This window comes from Protopterus annectens, chromosome 2.part0, assembly GCF_019279795.1.
Source record: "Protopterus annectens isolate FY-2018-M chromosome 2.part0, PAN1.0, whole genome shotgun sequence".
Lineage (NCBI taxonomy): Eukaryota > Metazoa > Chordata > Ceratodontiformes > Protopteridae > Protopterus > Protopterus annectens.
In genome coordinates, this window is record NC_056728.1 from 1,054,455,529 (window position 1) to 1,054,473,577 (window position 18,049).

Genomic DNA, 18,049 nt, shown 5'->3' on the forward strand with positions numbered 1-18,049 from the left:
AAACCTAAATTCCCTACTCATTCCCTGTGCTTAAAAATCCCTTCCGGGTCACTAAACGTAACAGTCCAACTTCTCTCACTAAACATATATTCTCCAATTGCTCCATAAACTCCCTCCCTGCTACCTAAATCTAAAACTCCAAACCCTCAAGCAAACCATACATTTGCTTATCACTCCCTAAACCTGTGGGTTTGGTAACTTGCCCAGACTGCTGATAAGAGTCAGAACTGTAAGCGGAAGCAAGCAAGATCAGGTCAGCAGTGCATTATCGAGAAAAGGTAAACTGGCACTACTTATGTACCAGATGGGTGCTGAGCAAGTAGCTTCCAAACATTCAGTTTAAAAGCATGGCTGAGGGATTAGGAGCATGCGACATAAAAGCTGTGACTGTAAAATGAGAGCAACAGTGAACTAAAGAACTACAAATTAAATAACTAGCAAATCACACTTTTTTTTTTATTTGTCTCCTCAGACCTCATCCTAGTGTCCTGGTTTCCAGTGCTCGACTTCCATGCCAGGTCTACCAGCTGTCCTCCTACCACATCCCTGGACTGCTCCATTATTGCTAGGGCCAGTCGTGAATCTTAAGGGCATCTTGGGGGCTTGGTCATTTGTCTTAGTGGTACAGACTTTATGTCATTTAAAGCAGCATGGATTATAATGTCATCATACTTTCTGCTCTTAGTTGTTAACTTGTCTAAAAAGTTGTTCATAGACATAATTTTTAACCCCCCTAATTATGGTCACTTTTTCCTGGAAGATAGCAGGAAGGGGTCTTATGGCCCTTTTTAAAAAGTGTGAGGACATAATATTACAATAAGTGGCATGTGCCCTTTTCTGAGTTATATGTGTGCGTGTGTGCGTGTGTGTGTGTGTGTGTGTGTGTGTGTGTGTGTGTGTGTGTATATATATATATATATATATATATATATTTATATATATATATATATATATATATATATATATATATATATATATATATATATATATATATATATATATATATATATATATATATATATATATAGCAGGAACCAAAGGAGACACCAAACCACGACAAATAAAATCATATATCTTTTAATACAAAAATGAGTGAACACTTTCGCAGGAAAGCCGCTTCATCAGACAATTCAACAGAAATGCATCATCATTTTTAAATAAATACATAGCCAATAGTAAAAGACATTCAATTAAAAACAACTTCTTAAAGTCATAGCATTTGAGTCATTGTGGTTCAACTGTACATTAAACCCAAACTTTTATAGCCACCATAAAACTTTCATAACCATAGTGGAAATTTATTATGAAAATGATAACTTATCTAGATAAAGGTCTATCCAACAAGTTTGAGTGGATGGACAGTTTGTCATTCAAGCTTCTGCCAAAATTGGTACGTAATCTTATAATCCATTCCAGTTCCCTTCCCTCAACTCTGTTCTTAATCGCTCCTCCACGTATCCCCATTGTGACAACCTCAGTTACCATAAACTTAAATGTGTGTCCCTCACCCACCTCCATGATGTGTTTAGATAGTGCATTCGTTGTTACCCTCCTGGAAATATCATACAAATGATCCCTAACTCGGTCCCGCAGTCTGCATCTGATCATACCCACATAAAAGGCACAGCATTTCACACAATAACTCAAATAAACTAAATGGGTAGTATTTCAATTAGCTGTTAATTCAAATACATATTCCCTGCCCATATCTGGGTGATGGAAACTACCTTTATGGTCAAGATATCGACAATAATTACACTTATGGCATGGAAAAGTGCCAAATTCATTTCCCTTGGCCTGATTATTGTATTGTCTATCCTGTCTTAGACCACATAGAAGGCTCTTCAATGATTTCTTATTTTTGAAAACATAACGTGGTGTGTCCCCTACTAACTCACTAACATTTTCATCTGCACATAAAACATTCCAGTTCTTCTTGTATATATTCTGTATAAGCTTAATGTTGCTAGAGTACGTGACTGAAACTTTCATGATATTTTTGTCCCATTGATTTACCATTCACACTTCTATTATTATTGGAAAAATAGGGTTTACCTATATCTCTTCTCATTTCTTGGGTATATGTTAATGCTGTTTTCACCTCACCCTTCAAATATCCCCTTTTTAGAAATGTTTGCTCTAAATTCTCCAGCTCTTCTCCAAATTTAGTGTCATTGGCTGTTTGCCTTGAGGCTCTTAAAGCTTGCCGTCTCACCACATTTCCAAAAATGTGTTGTGGGTGCATGCTACTTCTTTCAACACAGGTGTTCCTATGACATTCTTTTCTATGTATACTTGTTTCAAACTCCCCTGAGGGTAGCCTATCTATTCTAACATCTAGGAACTCAATAGTTTCAGTGGAACTACAAGCTGTAAATTTCAAGAAATCAGTGCTGTTATTAATTACTTCCAAAAAAATTTGAAAAGATAGAACATCTCCCTCCTAAAGGAGGAAGAGATCATCAACAAAGTGGCAGTAGAAGGTCAGAGTGGAACCCATATACTTGAGAATATTCTCTCTCTCTCCCATGCTGCCATTACCAGGTTGGCATAGCTATTGGCCCATGGTGTGCCCATAGCTACGCCAGCACACTGTTTAAAGAATGTCTGTTCCAATAACAAAAATGTTATTTTCAAGTATAGTCTCTACCATAAAACATAGTAACTATCATTTTCTGTTCATACGTGCTGTTCTCCTTTAAATACTTCTTAAGCAACTCTATTCCCTGGTCATTAGGTATGGCCATAAATAAGGCCTATACATCTAATGTTGCCATCAGACACTCCCTTGTGGGTGGTTTATCTCTGATACAAGCATAAAGGTTTCCCAGGAACTGTTTTGTGTCTTTCAAGACATATTCATCCTTAGCCAAGATCGGTTTCAGCTGTTCTTCAATATAAATCGATAGTGGTTCCATGGCCCATCCCCTTCCTGCTACTATGGGTCTTAGGAGTTGGTTAAGGGGATCTTTATGTATCTTAGGGAGACCTTGTATGAGTGGTATTACCGGTTCCCTAACAACAAGATAATCATATAATTCTTGTGAAATAGTGCGGCATTGCATACATTCGAACAGATCATTGCTAATAGAAAAAACACTTTTTCAACACAATTCTTTGTAATACTCTGATATGTTTGAGAGTCACTCAGTATCTCAAGCATCAGGTCCCTGTAGACATAATAGTCCATGACCACAACTAAGCCCCCTTAATCAGCTGGTCTGATTGATATAGGCATGTCCTGACATAAACCTTCTAATGCTTTCTTTTCCTCTATATTTAAGTTGACAAAACTTTTGGACTTCACATTACTATCATGTAACTTATAAATATCATTTAAACACATTTTCTCAAAGGTTTCCACCACTCCTTTCATTACTGGTGTATATCCACTCGGTTTTTTAAAAGTCCCCACATTCTGCATTTCCCCAGCATTATTACATCTATATTGCAACTTTAACATTAAATTGTTTACAAACATTTTTAGTTCTATAACAGTATCCGTTAAAGTAATTTTGCTTGCTGGTATATAGGCCATACCTTTGTTGAGAACATTAAGCTCGTCCTGTGTAAAAACACGATGTGATAAGTTCCAAACTAACGATTGTCCTGCCTTTACCACATTTTCTTCAAAGTAACTGGGTTGTTTTCTTCTGTCGATGCTTTCCTTTTCATGCATCCTCGACTCAGTGACCTCCCTCGAAAATGGAGAGCCCTGATAGGGTACGGCGCATTAAAACTATGAGTCACATTATTATTACTTGTAGTATTTGATGTATGTTGACTAGTTATCGTACCTCCATCTTTCCCTCGTGCCCCTCCATGTATGAGAGTACTAGTGGTAGATAGTATATAGTAAATAGTAAATCAATGGGACAAAATTTCATGAAAGTTCCAGTCACGTACTCTAGCAACATTAAGCTTATACAGAATATATACAAGAAGAACTGGAATGTTTTATGTGCAGATGAAAATGTTAGGGAGCTAGTAGGGGACACACCACGTTATGTTTTCAAAATTAAGAAATCATTGAAGAGCCTTCTATGTGGTCCAAGACAGGATAGACAATACAATAATCAGGCCAAGGGAAATGAATTTGGCACTTTTCCGTGCCATACGTGTAATTATTGTCAATATCTTGACCATAAAGGTAGTTTCCATCACCCAGATATGGGCAGTGAATATGTATTTGAATTAACAGCTAATTGAAATACTACCCATTTAGTTTATTTGAGTTATTGTGTGAAATGCTCTGCCTTTTATGTGGGTATGACCAGACGCAGATTTCAGGACCAAGTTAGGGATCATTTGTATGATATTTCCAGGAGAGTAACAATGAATGCACTATCTAAACACATCATGGAGGTGGGTGAGGAACACACATTTAAGTTTATAGTAATTGAGGTTGTTACACTGGGGATATGTGGAGGAACGATTAAAAACAAAGTTGAGGGAAGGGAACTGGAATTGATTATAAGATTGCGAGCCAATTTTGGCAGGGGCTTGAATGAGAAATTGTCCATCTACCACAAGTTGTTGGATAGACCTTTATCTAGATGTTATCATTTTCATAATAAACTTCCACTATGGTTATGAAAGTTTTATGGTGGTTATGAAAGTTTGAGTTTAATGTACAGTTGAACCACAATGGCTCAAATGCTATGACTTTAAGAAGTTGTTTTTAATTGAATGTCTTTTACTATTGGCTATGTATTTATTTAAAAATGATGATGCATTTCTGTTGAATTGTCTGATGAAGTGGCTTTGCTGCGAAAGTGCTCACTCATTTTTGTATTAAAAGATATATGATTTTATTTGTCGTGGTTTGCTGTCTCCTTTGGTTCCTGCTATACTTTACATTTTTATTGGAGCACCGATTTACCTTCACTTCACCACTTTCTGGATTTGTATGTATGTATGTATATATATATATATATATATATATATATATATATATATATATATATATATATATATATATATATATATATATATCATAGACAATCATAACAAATCAGCATTCTACTTTTAAGTAAAGAAGTATTATTAAAACACTATCATTCGGTAAATGGAAGGCATCAAAACAATAACCTGTGAGAAGTCATTTAAAAATAATTTCACTTTATCAGTAGCAGTAGTGCCTCACTATCACACTTGCAGAAGTCAGGCCACCTTCCAAGAAATACCCATTGTATTTGAACTACAATATTCAAAACCGTACCACTCTGAATCAGGAGAGACAGCAGTGTGAGTGAACAGTAACTAAAGCAGTTAGATTTCGATTAGAATATCTAAAGTAAAACAGCAACTTATGTGAAAACTGACACAGCTAGCAAAATCTTTACTCTGTACACTAAACAAATTAACAATACTTGTTAATCATCTATTTAAACAGCCCCCCAACAGAATAGCTAAATGGTACAGTTTATTTAGTATACCTTGGGGTGCAAATCATACACCAGCTCTAGCCCTGCTTAGTCCTGCTTATCTTGATTTTCATTCTGAAATGCAAAGATGATGCATCTTTGAGTCTGTATCAAGCACAATACAAACAATGTCTCATGCACTCACAATGGCTTACCATAAACATATGATCTTTGAGTCTGTATCATGCACAATACAAACAGTGGCTCATGCACCCACAATGGCTTACTATAAATATATACCCCAGGATTCAGCAAGCTCTGCACGATGTGCAGGAAAAGTGCAGGAACTGCTGGAGGCAATATGGCTACTGAGAGATCCAGGAACAAGCTCCCGGGACATGCACGAGTGCTCCTGCACTATTCCTGCATGGACACAGCTCCTGTATGCAAATTACCCCATTTGCAGGTGAAAACCATGCAAATGAGGTGAATTTGTGATCCAGGAAGCTGGCAGCCATCCGTGCAGGAGTAGTGTAGTCTGCAGAAATGTAATCGGTTAGCAACCGAGTACATTCATGCAAACTACAAAACGGAGCCATGACAACTCCAAATAAAGGGTGTATATAATGTGGAAAGCATGCCAATGGCCAAATATATGGCCATTGGCACGGAAAACAGGTGCAAAAATTAAAAAAAAATAGCTTTTTTTTTTAGCTGATTTCGGCTGTTTAAGCTAGGGCAGCATTGAGTAAACAGGATCGGGCCGGAAATAAAAAAAAAACAAACTTGAAATAAGCATTTTATCCAAAAATCATAATTTTGCCATTATACTCAATGGCAGGCAGAAGACAACATCGCCAGTGAATAGTGGTTGCTAAGGGGGAAGGCTCATTGTCAGATTTTTAACTAGGCATTAACAGGCAATCCTATGCAAATTAGAGGAATGATATTGAATCCCAGATCCCCCCTCATGGCTAGCCTGCACCCAGTCGTGTAGGTGCAGCAAGACCATGGTGCAAGCCTAAGAGCTAGCCGAAATCATAGAGGGGTGTGTTAGGCATACTGTAATCTTATTGGAGCCCTGTGGCTTGGGTTTGCCCTTAGCTTAGCAGAGCTAAGCAAGAGGGTGTGTCTGAAGCTGCCAAGCACACTTTACACTGCCTAAGCGGGTGTGCGCACCACGCACCGTGTTTTAAAGGAAAAAAAGTAAACCAGGAAATAGCAGCTCCTTGCACATCTGAGCACTGTCTTTGTGCGGCATGCCCCTGGGCTTAAACAGGAAGGCAATGGGAAGGGAAAACAGCAGTAAGAAGGAAATCAAGGAGAACTAGCATAGCTGGCACATAAAATGTATCAGAATCAGCCAATTACACAGGCAGCAGCCCAGCCCAGCACACCACTATAAACTATGCAAACACCTTTCCCTCTGGTTTTTCCCACAAACTCTACACCACCGGTGTACACAAGTGGGGAAATTTTACCAAACAAAAGCAACAAAATGATAGGGGCTGCAACAGCTATCATAAATCAACATGTGGAAGAGGCTGAAGGTGGTGAGAATGAGAATGCTGATGACCAACCCACAGTAAGGAGAAGGAGAAGAGTGAACAGACCCAGGGTAACCTACCCGGGGCTATATGAGCTGGAGATAGTGGAGCTCTATAGGGTGGACAGGGAACTCCTACAGCAAATTATTGAGCTGTGCCAGCCATGCCTCACACACAGAACCAACAGAGGGGAACCCATCCCAGTGGATACCAAGGTATGTGTAGGCCTAAGAATACCAGCCACAGGTACCTTCCAAAGGCCAACTTGGGATATGATGGGGATTTCACAGGCATCAACATCTAGGGTATTCCACCAGTTCCTGGATGATATGTCAGCACATGCTGGTGAGCACATATATTTCCACAACAGTCGTGAGGTGTTGACCAGCAATATGCATCTCTTCCACCAAGTAGCAGAATACCCTGAGGTAGTGGATGCTATAGACTGCATGCACATATGCATCAAAGCACCACTCAGTGAGCGGGGTAGTGTCTACATCAACAGCAAGGACTTTCCCTCCATCAAATGCCAGGTCGTGTGTGATGCCCAAGGCATTGTAATGAGTGTGTGTGTGCTGGCTACCCTGGAAGCTATCATGACTCCCACATCAGGCATATGACGCAACTGTACCAGAGATTTGCCAATGAGGATATCCCTTATGGCCACCTAGTGAGGGATACTGGTTACGCACTGGAGCCTTGGCTGATGACACCTATCAGAAATGACCACGCACCCGAACAAGAACTCCATAATGAGGCACACGCAAAGACCAGAATCATGATAGAGCATGTGTTTGAGATGCTCAAGTCATGGTTCCGGTGCCTGGACACATCTGGTGGAGCCTTGCAGTACTCACCAGCTACATATACCTAAATTGTCATCGTATGTGCCATGCAACACAATATACTCTTGCAGAAACAGCTGCAGCAAGAACAACACAGGGCAAGGACACACAGCCCCCCCCCCCACCATTGCCAAGGCCTGCACAGGCACAAAGTTATTCGGAAGGGGAACAACCTGAGCCTGCCCCAGTAGGTAGAAGGAGGCATACCCAGTATGCCCAGGTCATGGCAAAGAGGCAATGCATACCACATACACTGACATGGTAGGAACCCAGGAAATGACACTCTCTCTGACTCGTACATACATTAAAAGGGATGACAAACATGACACTACCTGTGCTTAACCATGTATAGGGAGTGTACTATGTGCATCTGACATAGTCAGCCCTCCAGCACCATCCTCAATACTGGCACAGCCACAAGGTAAGTCACTCTCCCTATCAATTGCTGAATGGAGTAGCATGTTTTGTTACTTGTATATATGGTATGGATGTGAGCATGCAAGGAAATCGGGTGGCTGAATGGGATGCCAGCAGATAATGACACCTATAGTGGCAGCATGAGATCTATAACACATACTAGTGTCACCATAGTAGCCAGTACTAGACAAGGTATCAAAACTCACTGCAGGAAATGTGGTATGCCACATGTGTGTCCATAGGACACACACATGCCAGTCAGGGCGGCTCACATACCAAACAACAGTCTCAGCCAGCAGGACAGGCATAGACAAACACATACAAAGGCTGTGCTAAGTCCTCTGATTGATGGCTATGAAGAACATTCCCCCCTCCAGACCTACACAGACATACTACAACAGGTCAGGCAGTGGGATGTTAGTTCTGAAGGGTAAAAAGTCTGAAACTGAAATGTAGGTCAACAAAACCTAAGACCTGTAGTACACTGATATGCCTGTAGTCTGCATGATAGGTCAGAATACAGAATGAAATGGAATACCTGAAATACCAGTACAGTCATAGCAAATGCGTACAGTTGTCAGGTGTGCCCTCCCCCACAATCCTGTGTAGAAATGTAGTAACTTGTATGTATAGGTATAATAACAGTGGAGCACAGATTACCTGAGCCGGCCAAAGTAGCATGATAGATTGTAGCACGTCTACAATATGCAGGGCTGTGTGTGTTAGGCTGGTGTGTGTTGTATACTGTGTGAGAGTGGTCAGTATGTAGGCATGGTGACATTTGTCCTGGTGGCCATAGGCGAGTACTGCTGATGACAGGGCCAAGTTCTCACTACTGCAGTGTCAAAAACAATGCATCCCAGCAAAACACATTCCAGCAGTAAGCCATAGTAAATGTTTGGAAGTAATATATGTCACCATCAGAAAGATGGACATGGCATGAATGTGAGCACAGACATACAAACAGTACACAGGAGGAAGTACCCCAGACAGACAGTGTATAATATGTTACTGTCAAATGGACACACCTTTGGAATTGTACATACAGGTTAGCAGCACATTAGTTGGGTTTGTAGTAGGGGATACCAATGTCATCTGGCCCAACACTGGCAGACCACAAAGGTCACAGGTATGAAGTATTGAGAGAAAGCTGATGTCCCTGCACAAGCCAGCATAAGTGGAATGCCCCATGCATATCTGTGAGTCAGATGCAAGTGGTGTCCATAGCACACATACACCCAGCTCACACCACCATCACCCACAGGTACCTCTCTGGCCTTATCCCTGCTGTTGGGAATGAGTACAATATGACCCCCACCTCTGTATGGCAATAGCCAAAGAATGCAGCATGCAGAACAGGTGTTCCATGCAGTTGTGTCCCTAGCTGTAAGCAGCACCCTGCCAGCATCCACACCACTGGATCAATAATGACAGAATGTATTGGCATTAATACCTTGTACACCTACCCTGTCACCCCAGGGAAATATAGTGTCTTGCAGTCTGGGACTGTAAGAGTGACACAATGCAATGGCCTGCTACAGCTGGCCTGCATCACTACCAAATGGCCTACAGTCCTCTGCCAAAGGCCTGTGTCTCACCCGTACTGCCAATGTATGTTATGTCATGGACTCCCAAATAACAACATAACACAGCCCACAGAACCCAAATGCAAAGCCATGTGGACAAATCCCAGTAACATGTCCACCATGTCCTACTGCATGAACTATGAACCAACACTGAATTACTGCTAGGAAGAGGTGATAACCATAGGGAATTTATCAGATAATGTTTGCATAATGTTTGGAGGAGGATAGAATAATAGGGGGGTAGGAGCATGGGCTGCATGGAGTGTGTAAAGTCTGAAACTCAGCCATGTGCACATACTATCCCTGCCTGAAAATACAGGAATGGGTGGCTACAAACCTACTTGTAAACCACAATGTGAAGGGGTAATGTCCAGAATTATGACCCCTGCCTCTGGGTAACCTGTGTGAATCTGTACAACTGTGAGGTATGGCCACAGCAGGATATGCCCATACTGTCACGTTGATGGATGTACAAGCATGGGATCCTCAGCCACCACTGTATCAAGGTGCTGAACCATTTACACAGACCCAGCAGCAAGTTTCTGCAACTTCCCCTCCAGAATGGCATGATTGTGCAAGAATATGTAGGCTGCAGACCACAATACTGAACACAGCTGCATTCACCCTGTGTTTCCCAGGACATTAGTGCAAGCAAATATGTATACCTGACAGTACTTGATGACATAAAACATCACAGTATAAAACAGTATACATGTCTGAATATCTCTGCTAACACCAAGACCATATAGCAGAAGCTGCACATACACAATTACCTACAGTAACCCACTATCCTTTGCCCATTTTGACCCCATATTGTCAACCGATCTACAGATATCCCACAGAAACAGGTTGCTAGGTGTAAGTGTGAAACACAAAAGCCTGCACTGGAGTACAACCTACCTGGAATGGATTCACACATTCAATACAGAAGGTCATACTGGGCATGCTCCCACACTTAGAGAAACAAATCTCATGTCTAACAACAAAATACTGAAAGGTCATACTGGACATGCTCACACACTTACAGAAATGAAGCCCATGTCTGGCAACAACAGTGGACTATACATATCTGGCAGTCACAGATGTTTGTGCACACACTCCTCAGTACACACCAGTCATGCTTTGCACACTCATTGGATAGGAATACACACATATATCCAAGGACAACACACTATATTAGGACAAAATTACACATACATAGATGTGTGGAAGAGAGTGATAGACAGTGACAAAGATCCTCCCATCATGAGGCCTGTCCCACGCAGCACACATCCACTTGGCTAAAACCACATGATGAGAAAATGTCAATCACTGTAGACATTTGTCTCTGGTATCCCTCAAGACTATAGTGTCTGTGGTGCTTGTGCTGTGTAACATGACTGTACAAGTCAATAGTTATCTAGCAGTTGTATAGACGTATCTGTGGAATATAAACCTGTGTGTGCCTGAGTGTTTTGTGTCTGCTTCCAGATGAATGGGTATGGCCCATGCACAAACACTGCACTCCCCATTTCCCTACTATGGCAAGCCTGCTGATGTCTTCACCTTGAAATACACCTTTCAGGAATAAGTAACCCAGAAATTCTGGTGGCACGTCCTGTAACTGTGTAATGCTGTAGTGTGATGTACTAGTTAGATAGGAGTTCTATTCCCAGACAGGGCAGTTGTAGAACTGTTTGTGTGTGTTTATCTGTATAGAGATCAATGATTTTGATGCCATTCACAATAACTACAACTTCCATTGCCCTACTTTGGCAAGCCTACTGATGTCATTCACTTTGAAATACACCTTTGGGGATAGAGTAACCAAGTCATCTCTGTGGCGCATCCTATAACTGTGTGATGTTCAACTTAGGTAGGAGTTTTACTCCCAGACATGGCAACTTTAGAACTTTGTTTGTGTGTGTTTATCTGTGTAGGGATCAATGCTTTTGAGGCCATTCACAGTCACTACAACTTCCATTGCCCTACTTTGGCAAGCCTGCTGATGTCATTCACTTTGAAATACACCTTAGGGGGATAAGTAGCCCAGTAATCTCCATGGCATGTCCTATAACTGTGTAATGGTGTAGTGTGATGTACTAGATAGATAGGAGTTCTATTCCCAGACATAGAAAATGTGTGTGTGTAGGGGCCAATTTTTTCTTGCCCATTCACAGTCACTAGGCACACCTAGTAATGGAGAACATTGATATATGTGCAGTAACAGAGACCTGATCCAAGGCTCCAGAGAGAACCCCTGCAATACCAGGTACAGCTCTCACCGCACCTGTTGGCCACCAAACCAGGACCAAAACAATAAAGGTAAATATTCAGCAAGGATATTCACACCACCAGGCTACTTGCCCAACAGAATGTGTCTGAAATACCCCCCAGTGCAACTAACACTAGGTCAGCCTGTAATCCAAATTGTATAGCTTGCTACAGATCCCCCATGCCCCAATATTTCCACTACAGCTTTTGAAACATACTGGGAAATATTATGATATAACCAAACACCGTAATACTGGGTGACTTACACTACCCTGCCATTAACTGGGAAAAATGCTTGTGTACCAACATGTGTGCCCAAGGGTTCTTGGAAGTCATAGGTTCATAGGTAGGTACTAGACTATCGGCCCAAGGGCCTACGTAAGCCTAGCCAACAAATTTCCCTGGCTTACGTCACCCAAGAAAGTTAATTTCCTGTGCCCCTGTCGAGCAGAGCCACAGAAGTGATCTCCAGGGTGTATTTCCTATTTCCCATCTGCTCATCAAGATTTTTCTTGAAGTGTGCTAATGAAGAACTTTTCTTGACATAGATGGGTAGCTTGTTCCAGAGTATAGGAAGTCTCTGGGACAGGAATCTATCCCTCCAGCATGTCCTGTTTATTGTGGTGACAAGGTTAGGTCCCTAGAGCATGTAGCTCGGAGGGATTGGGATTTCTTTAGGTGCAGCATGTCCAACAGCTCTGAGTTTAACATAGCTTTGTATGTTAGGCAGAGATCTCCTTGGAGTAGGTAATAAGCTATAGAGTAAAGCTGGAGTTTTTTGAGGCGGTCAGTGTAGGGCATCTGTTTGAGGCCAGTAATCCTCTTTGTGAGGTACTTCTCTGGCCTTTCCAGCTGCTGCAGATGTATTGTGAGGCACATTCCAAAACGGGTGTTGTACTCTATCATGGGTCTAATGAGTGCTGAGTAGAGGGGAACAATGACCTCTTTTTTCCTGGATAAGAACCCTTTTGTGATGAGGTGTGCCACATAGAAGGATTTCCTGACTACTGTGGCGATGTGATTATCAAAGGAGAGACTGCTGTCTACCTGGGTCCCAAGGTCTCTTATCACACATTCAGTGTTAAGTAAACTACTGTTTATGTGGTAGTTCATGGGTACAGAGTTTTTACCAAAGAGGATGATGATGATGATGATGCACTTTTTGACATTGAGCTTGAGGCCATGCCTCTGACACCAGGCATCTTTCTCAGTGAGGCCCTTCTGTAGGTTGTCCACATCATTTGGGGACTTGACTAAGGCTCCTAGTTTGCAGTCATCTGCGAACTTCTTAGTCAGAGGCCTTCTGTGTTAGCCTGTACTTCAGAGTAGATACCAAACAGGAGAGGTCCCAGGACTGAACCCTGTGGTACTCCATTTGTCAATGGTTTGAAGTCAGATTTGGAGTCTGCAACTTTTACAGTGTGAGTTCTGTCAGTGAGCCAATTGGCAACTCATCTTGTGATGTAGGGATTTATACCAAGTTTAGTGAGTTTAACTATAATTCCAGAATAGGGAATGGTGTTGAAAGCCTTGGCGAGGTCAAGATAGGCTGTGTGAACCACCTTACCCTCATCTACAGCTTTGGTGACTGCCTCAAAGAAGTCAATCAGGTTCAGAAGGCATGATCTGCATTTCACAAATCCGAACTGGATGGGGCCCAGAGTTTGGAGGTTACTAACGTCTTTGTTTATGATTTCCATGATGATACATTCCATGGCCTTGCAGACCAGGCTCGTCAGGCTAATAGAGTGATAGTTCCCAGGATCAGTGGGGCCCCCCCCCTTTGCGGTGTGGGATAACTGTTGCTGTGCACCATTCAGTGGGCACAAAGCCTGATGTGAGACTATGATTGAACATGGTGCTTAAGTGGGGAGCCAGTTCATTCTGAAGTTCATGTAAAATTCAGCCTGGGATGTTGTCTGGTCCCATGGATGCTGTGTTTTTGTTTTTTAGAGAGTGCAGCTTTTACCTGCATATATGTGATTACAGGGACTCTGCATTCTTCCTGTATAGATATGGGCCCTTTAGGGGGTGAGAGGGGGATAAAGTTAGCACTGAACCTATCTGCCAGGATGTTGGCAATATCAGTTGGTTCTGTAATTTTCATGCCATTGTGCTGTACCTCAGAGCAGATCTGGACGTTGCCATTGAGATTCTTGACATAGCTATAGAATGCTTTGTGGTTGCCCTTAGAATCAGTGGCAATTTTGTTTTTGTAGCTAGCTTTGGAGGATCTTATAAGGGACCTCAGCTTCTTACTGAGGTTGACCAGGGAGCTCCTCCACTCATGGTATTTTACTCTCTTTTGCAACAGTTTCTTCCTTTTGTTGTAGAGTTTGTTTATGGCAGGGGGACCACCAGATTGGCTTTCTTTTTTGGAGGATAGCGTGTTGGTTCTGTTTGGGATAGCATGATCCATGCACTCGTGTAAGTGCTTATAGAGTGCATTTGTGTAGGATTCAGCAGTTGTAACTGTATTATCCATCTGCAATGGATGTCATGAAGTTTGCCACTTCTGTCTTAAGAAGCATGAAGTTGGCTTTGGAGAAATTTTTTACCATGGTTTCCTTAATGGTGGGTGGGGGCAGGATGCGGATATCTAGGGAGATTTGCTTATGGTGGGATCTGACCAGCAAGGAGTTGACTTCAGGTGTGGAACACCAGTCACACATGTTCATAATGACTAGGTCTAGGATATTGTTGCCCCTGATGGGGGTGTGGCTAAGTTGATCCAGGGCATTGGAATTTATGAATTCCAGAAAGCATTGAGCGAAGGAGTTGGTACATGAATAGATTCCCAGTTAATGGTGAGGTAGTTGAAATAGCCCATTATTAGGGTGTTTGGTTGAACCCTAATGTTTTCCAGTATATCAAGAAAAGAGGAGTGGGAATCCTGGGGCATTGTGGGGGATATGTAGCAAGCTACAATTTGGATTGCAATTTTGCCCAGAATTAGTTGCACTTGGATAACCTTGGAGGCATTATGCTGTGCAACTAGCTTGGAGGTGTGGATACCAATAATGAATATAGACACACCCCTGCCTTTGGTGTTCTGGTCCTAGTTAGAGGGCCGAAATGTGTGGTATGAGTTATAGCCTGGTAATGCAGCATTGCTCTCTAGAACCTTGAACCAGGTCTCAGTTACTGCACCTGACTGATGACCATGTCATCTCAGGCAGACAGATGCTGGATCCCCTTAGAATGACACCAGAAGCTTAGCCAATTGTTGAAGTCAATCATTTTGTCCTTGTACTGTGGTATCATTCTGGGCGATGGTAGGATGCTACTCAGGGCTAGGGTCATACCTGCCTGGGCTACAAGATCAGAGAGCTCTTCCATGTCTCTTTTCATGTAGTCCTGGGAGGTACGTCTCAGGTCATTCACACCAATATGGACAATGACAGAGTCATATATGTACTTTTTGTGGAGTAACCTGAGTGCGTGGGTTATGTGGCAGATCCTGGCACCCGACAGGCAACTGACCGTAACCTTCTCCTTGTTTAGCCTGGTGAGTGGGACATTAGTGTGCCCGACTATAGAGTCACCTATGACTAGTATGGGCTGTGGTTTATTGGCACACTGAGTCTGTGGGCTATGTGTCATTTGGGTTGTGTTGGGGGAGGAGGTTGCTTGCATTTCTGCTTTGGAGGTCTCTGTTGCTTGAGCAGATTATTATCGAGAGCATCCGCTAATGTTTTTGTGTTTTTATGTGTGGATTTTGGTGATGTAGCTTTAGTGGGACTATGTGATGAGTGTGGTGTGGTGCAAGTGCTTACCTTCTCCTCTTGACTGTCAAGTTCAGTCTTGGTTTGAGAGAGCTTAACTTCTAGTTTGGCTAGATAAGTGCATCTCTCACAGGTTGTGGTGTTGGGTGGTAGGAGGAGAGGGTTGTCTGTGTACATGAGGCAGTTGCTACATTGCCCAAGATGCCCAGATTCATCAGATAGACAGGAGAGAACACTGGGAGCTGACCCTTGGACATGCCTGAATAAAAAAACTACTTTCCTCTAGACAAGTGAGGAAAGTGAATATAAAGAGCTGTTTTTCCTCTAAGCAAGTGAGGAAAGTAAGTACAAAAACTTTTTCCTCTAGGTAAAGAGGAATGTTGAGTGCTGTAGTATTTTGTAGCTTATTTAGTACTAACAACAAGTTCTGAACAAGTGCTTGAGCATGAATAAGCAAATTCAAGTGCTAAAACTAAAAATCTGTACCTGGATCTTGTGGTAGATAGGCTACCTAGTGCTTACCACTCCCACTGATAAGCTAGAAGGTTTCCCTCCAACACAGAATGGCTTGGGGGCTCAGAAGCTTACAAGCAGTCCTGGATATAGCAAATATGTATCTGGACTAGACTATTTACAGGAAAGGTGGGAAACAAGCGCAAACATGGGCTTTTAAACCAGAAGGTTGAAAGAGCTGGAAAAACTGCCCAAACAGTCAATAAACTACAATTTCTGGGCCAGAAAACACTCTTGTGGTAGATAGGCTACCTAGTGCTTACCACTCCCAATGATAAGCTAGAAGGCTTCCGTCCAACACAGAAAGCTTGGGGGGCTCAGAAGCTTACAAACAGTTCTGGATACAGCAAATCTGTATCTGGACTAGACTAGCTACAGGAAGGGTAGGAACCAAGTGCAAATGCGGGCTTTTAAACCACAAAATTGAAAGAGATGAAAAAACTGCCAAACAGCCAATAAACTACAATTTCTGGGCCAGAAACCACTCTTGTGGTAGATAGGCTACCTAGTGCTTACCACTCCCACTGATAATCCAGAAGGCTTCCCTCCAGCACAGAAAGGCTTGGGGGCTCAGAAGCTTATAAGCAGTCCTGGATATAGCAACTCTGTATCTGGACTAGACTATTTACAGGAAAGGTGGGAGACAAGCGCAAACATGGGATTTTAATCCAGAAGGTTAAAAGAGATGGAAAAACTGCCCAAACAGCCAATAAACTACAATTTCTGGGCCAGAAACTACTCTTGTGGTAGATAGGCTACTTAGTCCTTACCACTCCCACTGATAAGCTAGAAAGCGTCCCTCCAACACAGAAAGGCGTGGGGGACTCAGAAGCTTACAAACAGTCCTGGATACAGCAAATCTGTATCTGGACTATGCTATTTACAGGAAAAATGGGAAACAAGCTCAAATGCAGGCTTTTAAACCAGTAAATTGAAAGAGATGGAAAAACTGCCAAATGGCCAATAAACTACAATTTCTGGGCCAGAAACCACTCTTGTGGTAGATAGGCTACCTAGTGCTTACCACTCCCACTGATAATCTAGAAGGCTTCCATCCAACACAGAAAGCTTGGGGGGCTCAGAAGCTTACAAACAGTCCTGGATACAGGAAATCTGTATCTGGACTAGACTAGTTACAGGAAAGGTAGGAAACAAGTGCAAATGTGGGCTTTTAAACCACAAAATTGAAAGAGATGGAAAAACTGCTAAACAGCCAATAAACTACAATTTCTGGGCCAGAAACCACTCTTGTGGTAGATAGGCTACCTAGTGCTTACCACTCCCACTGATAAGCTAGAAGACTTGCCTCCAACACAGAAAGGCCTGGGGGACTCAGAAGCTTACAAACAGTCCTGGATACAGAAAATCTGTAATTAGACTAGACTAGTTACAGGAAAGATGGGAAACAAGCGCAAACACAGGCTTTTAAACCAGAAAGTTGAAAGAGATGGAAAAACTGCCCAAACAGCCAATAAACTACAATTTCTGGGCCAGAAACCACTTTTGTGGTAGGTAGGCAACCTAGTGCTTACCACTCCCACTGATAAGCTAGAAGGCTTGCCTCCAACACAGAAAGGTTTAGGGACTCAGAAGCTTACAAACAGTCCTGGATACAGAAAATCTGTAATTGGATTAGACTAGTTACAGGAAAGATGGGAAACAAGTGCAAACACAGGCTTTTAAACCAGAAAGTTGAAAGAAATGGAAAAACTGCCCAAACAGTCAATAAACTACAATTTCTGGGCCAGAAACCATGCTTGTGGTAGATAGGTTACCTAGTGCTTACCACTCCCACTG